The sequence below is a fragment of the Mytilus californianus genome, unplaced genomic scaffold (assembly GCF_021869535.1).
Source record: "Mytilus californianus isolate M0D057914Y unplaced genomic scaffold, xbMytCali1.0.p SCAF_8, whole genome shotgun sequence".
Taxonomy (NCBI): Eukaryota; Metazoa; Mollusca; class Bivalvia; order Mytilida; family Mytilidae; genus Mytilus; species Mytilus californianus.
The window spans coordinates 46,376,242-46,383,349 of record NW_026262734.1 but is presented as its reverse complement, the minus strand read 5'-3'; the positions used below and the strand labels follow the sequence as shown (position 1 = coordinate 46,383,349).

Sequence of the window (7,108 nt, the reverse complement as noted above, 5' to 3'; positions counted from 1 at the left end):
TCTACACTTTACACAAGTATTCCCCATTCCAAACTAAAAGACAAATTGAAAGAGTTGGTATTACTTTGTTTCATTAAAAAGAATGGCGAACGTAGATACAAGTACTTGTACAGGTACTTGTCTTGGGGAGGGATAAATCCTACTTTGTAAAGACTCATTCTGATTCAAACAAAAAATTCTCTGAAACTGACATTATCAAGATGCTTGATTTCTTGATTGACAACATATTTGTTATGTTTGGAGGACGTGTTTTTCAACAGACTGTCGGAATTCCAATGGGAACCAATTGTGCCCATCTTCTTGCCGTCTTGTTTCTTTATTATTATTATGAGGCTGACTTCATACAGGAACTTCTTAGGAAGAAAGATAAGAAGCTAGCAATATCCTTTAACTTTACGTTCCGCTATATAGATGATGTTCTCTCACTAAATAATACAAAATTTGGTGACTATGTTGAACGAATCTATCCCATCGAACTAGAGATAAAGGATACTACAGATACAGTTAAGTCTGTCTCATATCTTGACTTACATCTAGAAATTGACAATGAGGGTCGGTTGAAAACAAAACTTTACGACAAAAGAGAAGATTTCAGCTTCCCAATTGTGAACTTTCCATTTCTATGTAGCAACATTCCAGCAGCGCCTGCATACGGAGTATATATCTCCCAATTGATACGATATTCCCGGGCTTGTATTTCCTATCATGATTTTCTTTATAGAGGATTGCTGCTCACAAGGAAGCTATTAAACCAAGAGTTCCAAATGGTGAAGTTGAAATCCTCTCTTCGTAAATTTTACAGACGCCATCACGAGTTGGTTGACCGTTATGGAATAACCGTTTCACAGATGATATCGGATATGTTCCTTATGTCGTAACTACAATACCCTTTCCTTTTCACGAATGTGACCTACCGAATTAGACTATTTACCGGATTTGTAATAACATAAGCAACACAACGGGTGCCACATGTGGAGCAGGATCTGCTTCCCTTCCGGAGCACCTGAGATCACCCCCAGTTTTTGGTGGGGTTTGTGTTGCTTAGTCTTTAGTTTTCTATGTTGTGTCATCTGTACTATTATTTGTCTATTTGTCTTTTTATTTTTGGCCATGGCGTTGTCAGTTTGTTTTCGATCTATGAGTTTGACTGTCCCTCTGGTATCTTTCGTCCCTCTTTTATGAAGAGTCGTCTATTTCATTTGTATAAGAAAATTCAGGATAATTTTGTTTTAATAAAAATTATCATCTCATACTGCAAAAACTTACTCCGGGGAACTTACTTTAAATAACTCCAATATGAAAAGCAGAAAATGCAATTTTCATATTTTTTATCATTTCGGATAATGTTTAGGTTTTCAACTGTCGTTATTAATCTGTATGCAATTGATAAATTATCAAATCAGACATTTCGATAATACAAATTACTTAACACCTTTCTTAATCATTTTACATATATAATTTTTTATAAATACGAGCGTTTGTTTTGCATGGATGTCTGACAGTGCTTGTAGAAATCGTATACTAGAATTAGAAACGGAATATAACAACCGTAATTTAAAGAACTTGACGTTGTTTAGATAGCTCGTAAATTAAGATACGACCCAGGCATTTACTAACTGGTTCTTTGATTAAATTTATTTTTATATGTTATCCATTTATCAATGTAGAACGATAATTCTTTGAATATTGTCTTTGTCTGTATCAAAATTTATTATATTTTCAATAGTTTAATACATAACATAAAACAAATAGTTTTAAGCACCTCCATGGTCCTGTCTTATATCGTTGCACAATGTCATGTTTTTCTCAGACTGTTTATGACGTCTTTTCACTAGATACATTGTAGGTGCACTGGCAGAGATTTAAATGCCCTTTAGTTGATTACATACTCGTTCTTTGGTCTCAGGCGGATAATTGTCTCTTCATTGAAATATATTAATTTTCTTTGTATGTGCAAAAATGCAACATTGCTGGGATGCAATAATAGAAAAAACAAACATATTCAATTGATTCTATTATTCAGAAAATAGATGTTGGAGGTATATTCAAAGGTTTGTTAATGTCTTTAACAACGGCAGTCCAGAACAAATACTCTCCAAACCCTTCCTTATATGATAAATAAGGCGTTGTGTCGAGTAATGTCTTTAGTGGGGTAATCATGTGTTTTGAATCAATTTGTTGGTACATTACTAATACCAAAACCTCCTTTCCCTGTCGGCGCCTCCGCTCTTGTACAAGGTCAACCTCCCATTGACACCATTCACTTTTAGCAAAGTTATTAGACAAAACAACGATGATCTTCCAACTTTTCGCCATATATTTTCCAATATTGTTAAGGACTGGCTCTCCGACATCAAAATCCCTATGATGTACACAAATATTAAGGTTAGAATTTCTAGATGTTTAAGCAGAACACCATGGACCCAAAGGCGATCGGCATCGCAATAAACGACGAACGCGTCAAACTCAAAATCATCTGACGATTCAAGACTAAAGTACCCATGTTTCATACGTTGCTTTAAACGAAAAAAGTACAGTGCATTCTTAAAATTTATCTGACATTGGAAGGTCATAATTACACAGAAAAGCAAAATCAAGACAGACGAACATGCAGTTATTATTATCAGAGAGACAATGTTTAATGGATTACACTCTGCAATTGTTGGAAAGTAATCTGCAAGAAGGGTTAATCGTAGATGTTCCGGATAGTAGCAAGTGTAACGACTCGGCCAATTTTCCCGCATTTTTGTTGAAAAATTCGTTGATCGAATTTTGTCCAAAAACCATTTCATTTCACACGTGCATCGATATTGATTACCGGATAATTCTAGTACGTCTAAAGATTTTAATAAGTTTGCTGGAAACGACGTTTCGTTAATAACGTGAATATTGTTTCCATCAAGATACAATTCGCGCATGGAAGGTAAATTATCGAAAAGTGATTCGTTCCACAGTTCTATTTCATTTCCTTGTAAATTCAACGATTTGATGTGAGGCATATTTCGCAACAATTCTTCTGGGATTGTCGTTATATCTGACGAAACTAAAGTAAGTTTATGAATATGCCGTGTTGATGCAAATAGTTCTCGTACAATTGCATACTCGTTTAAATAGTTGCGAGATAAATCCAATTCTTTCAAATTTGGTATAGTTTGAAAAATCGTTTGCGGATGAAATCGTTTTTCCTTATATTTTTTCTTACTATATCGAAAATTATTCCGGTACAAATGTAGTATCTGTAATGACGAACTGTTAAATGCGAACGGAGCAATGTCTTTCAACTGCTGATTATCACCTATGACAAGTTTCCTCAGATTATGCAGTAATGCGAAGACATTATTATCCAAGCTTCGTAAACGATTTCCATCCATTATTAGATACTTTAAATTATCCAGGCATTTGAAAGATTCTTTTGAAATTTTCCTTATAGCATTGTATGCAAGTGACAAGTATTTCAATTGCGGAACAAACGTTTCATCGCTGTTATTACAAAAATTAGGTATTGCATATATATTATTATTTGATAAATCCAGAAAACCTGTTGTCATAAGACCGTTTAAATTGACATACACAATTTCGTTTTCTTCAACCTGCAATTTCCTTAGGTTTGCTATTGGTAAAAATACACTTGTATTTAGTTTATGGAATAAATTGTTTCTAAGCGACAGAGCTATATTCGCTCCTGACAAATAATAAAACATGTCATTCGGAAGTCCATACCAATCGTTATTCTCTAAATTCAATCTTTGAATCGTTCCAATAGTCAAACTCTGGAACGAAGATTTCAACGATGTCGTATTTAATAACTTCTCAGTTATTAAACTAAGCTCGGTAATATTTTTTAGATTGTAGAATGCATCATCTTGAAGTATCTCAATTGAATTATTTTCAAAATATAATATCCTGAGGTTGATTGAAGATATATTCATAAAACTAATTCGATTGATCAGCGGAAGAGTGTTATTTTTCAATATCAATTTAGTAATTGTTGGTGGCAGCTTCGGGATGTAATTCAAACAGGAGCAGGTTGCTACTGCTTTTGTACAGTTGCATTCATTATTTTTTCCACATGGTTTTTCTTTCGCACACAAGAAGACATTACAACCAACGGCAAAGCAAAGTATAATGCAAACACAATTTAACTTTAAATTCGACATTTTTACACTACAAAGTGCTATATTACAATGGAGAGGACACCGAAACCAAAAAAATACTTCCCGGTACATTAGTATTTGAAAAACTTCCTTGATGCTTCAGTTTTTTTATGTATCTATACCTGTGATAGGTAATCTCTTGATAATTACGTGCATGCTTCAACTCTTTTCGATATGCACTTGATGACCTTCTATATCATGGCTACATATAAATTTAAATATTCATTTGACAGTCTTCTAACGCTGAAATTCTATCATCAAACCCAAGCAATGTATGTTTATACATACTTTCTTCATCGGCTTGCAAAATAAACACTTTGATACCAAATAATTCTAAACTGGCGAAAAGTATATTTCATCAATACGAAACTGTTGAAGGACTCGATGACCTCGCCTTTCCCAAGCCCAGTCTCTAAACATCTGATTCATATAAACAGATGAGTTTCTTACATTGACCTAATATTGTATATGTATGCGTGTGAACTTTCTGCAGTCAAATCGGACTTAAACTTCTTTCATTTACTTGAATTGAAGGATACTTTGAATAAGCATAATATATACTTTACTGAAGGAGTAAAACTATAGTTATCGATATTTCAGGACGGTCATGTATATAGATAATCTCATCATAGATACCAGGATTGAAATTTTATATTTGCGCAAGACGCGCGTTTCGTCTACAAAAGACTCATCAGTGACGCTCGAATCAAAAAAAGTAGGTGGTTGATGATCATAGTTTAAACAAAAGATGTCCAAATGTGACTGATTTTTTTCTCGACTAGAAATGTTTTGTATAAGGAAGTTGAGTTAACCATTGCTTACAGAAAATTGGAATAATGTATAATTATCACGGAAGTATAAATAAAATAACATTATTCAATTTGAAGTGTGATAAAAATTGTCACAATCAGAAAAAAACCGTTTGAACACTAGATATGACTCTATATATGGAAATTTTCTCTCATATCTATAATTTATAAATTATTGAAAAAAAAACACCTTTAAACCGGATGCCGAAAGCCCTTGGCTGCATTTATCAACAAGTGATAATTTTCCCTCGTCGTTCGAATTAAAAGTATTTCTAATGTTAATTCAATTGGCTATAAACAAGATAAACACAGAAATAACATTGATAGGTCGCAGTTACTTCTCATTTAATTTTGCGATTCAACTTTTTATTCAATACTCTAGTTTCGGAAAGATCTGCGCATGTCTAACCTAATTAGTCAAGTTATGAAATCATACGATAGTTTCCGAGAATTCATCAACTGGGGGCATCACCCGATAGCGGTTGATAAGCATGCTGTCGAAAATATAATCATTAAATCACGTATTAGCGTTTACATTTACACGAGGAGCGTTTGACTGGAAATAATAATATTATTATCGAAACAATATTGTTTACACTGACAGATTAAAACAGACTACTTTGACTGTTATGTTGTTAATTGATCTTAATTACAAAATAAAAGGTTTGATATGTCACCTGACTTTGCGTGTCACCTTCACGCTAAAATGGACAGATTCACACTGTGAAGTTCTCTTAGCAGATATATTCAATAAGTTACACACATATGCGGGTGCCATTTCATTACCATTATCTTAGGTCATAAAATGAAAAGTCAATCAACACCTATGCCATATGGAATCATAAAGTTTTACCTTCAACTATTAATCTCACCACCTGACAGTTACCGTTAAAACATATGTTGAAAATGTTAGCCCTGTATTAAGGTATTGTGTTTAATTCAAATGCATCAAATATTCACAATTTAGAAAGGAAAGGGAGAGGGGTCTGGTTCGTTCAGCAATTTATCTCGTCTTATCGTGAAGCATACATAATATAGTATACAGAATATCTGATTAATTTAAATGAGATCCTTTTTGTAAGAACTTAAAAAATAAAAGATACTTTATATAATTTTTATTTCTTCAGAAAGTAAATTTTCATATATATATATATACATTTATATATAATTCGTCTAAACAACAGCCCAACAATGTTACATCTATAAATTTGCAGAAGCAAATTGTTTGTTTTTCCCTGGCCGGGATTCGAACTCATGCTACTGAGATATCGTGGCACCAAATATATATATAGTTTGGCATTTGATTACATACTTTTAATGAACAGTTCTGTTATATTTTTTTTTGTGTCAGAACATTCACGTTGATAGGAAGAAAAATGATAATTAATGTGAAAATAATATTGTAATATTACAATTTATTTAGAAAAAAGTAACCCCCCACCCGGCGGCTCAACATTTAGGTTCAGTCTGTGGTTAAAGTTTTGTTTTACATCAATAACTTTGTCAAACATACATGGAATTTTATGAAATTGGGACAGAAGCTTCTTTATGACTAAAATACAGTATCCAGGGCAAAATTTTGCAAATATTTATTTTCATTTTTCCGTATTTTACTAATAAATGGATTTCGTTTTATTTTACAGTTGACTTCAGATTTTGTCTGAGGTTAAAGTTTTTCAGTCATCAATTACTTTATCAAATCTTCTTGGAATTTTTTAAAATTTTGACAGAAGCTTGTTTATGAACAAAGACAGTATCCAGAGCAAAATTTTGCAAATATTTATTTTCATTTTTCCGTATTTTACTGATGAATAGACTAAGTTTTTTTTACAATTAACACTCAGGCTCAGTCTGAGGTTAAAGTTTTGACAGAAGCTTGTTTATGATCAACATATAGTATACAGAGAAAAATTTTGCAAATATTTATGTTCATTTTTCCGTCTTTTACTGATAAATGGACTTAGTTTTTTAACAGTTAACAAGTAGATGTATACAGTCTGGGGTTAAAGTTTGTTACACACCGATTACTTTGTCAAACCTTCATAGAGCGTTATGAAACTTTGGCAGTAGCTTTTTAACGATTAAGAGATGATGTCTGAAGCAAACCTTTGAAAATATGTTTTTTTCATTTTTAGTTTATTTTTC

At 32.6% G+C, this 7,108-nt stretch overlaps 1 pseudogene; it reads right to left on the bottom strand.

Annotated features, from left to right (window-relative positions):
• Positions 1 to 1,684: 1,684 nt before the first annotated feature.
• LOC127711669 (toll-like receptor 13) lies at positions 1,685 to 4,169 on the bottom strand (annotated as a pseudogene).
• Positions 4,170 to 7,108: the final 2,939 nt, after the last annotated feature.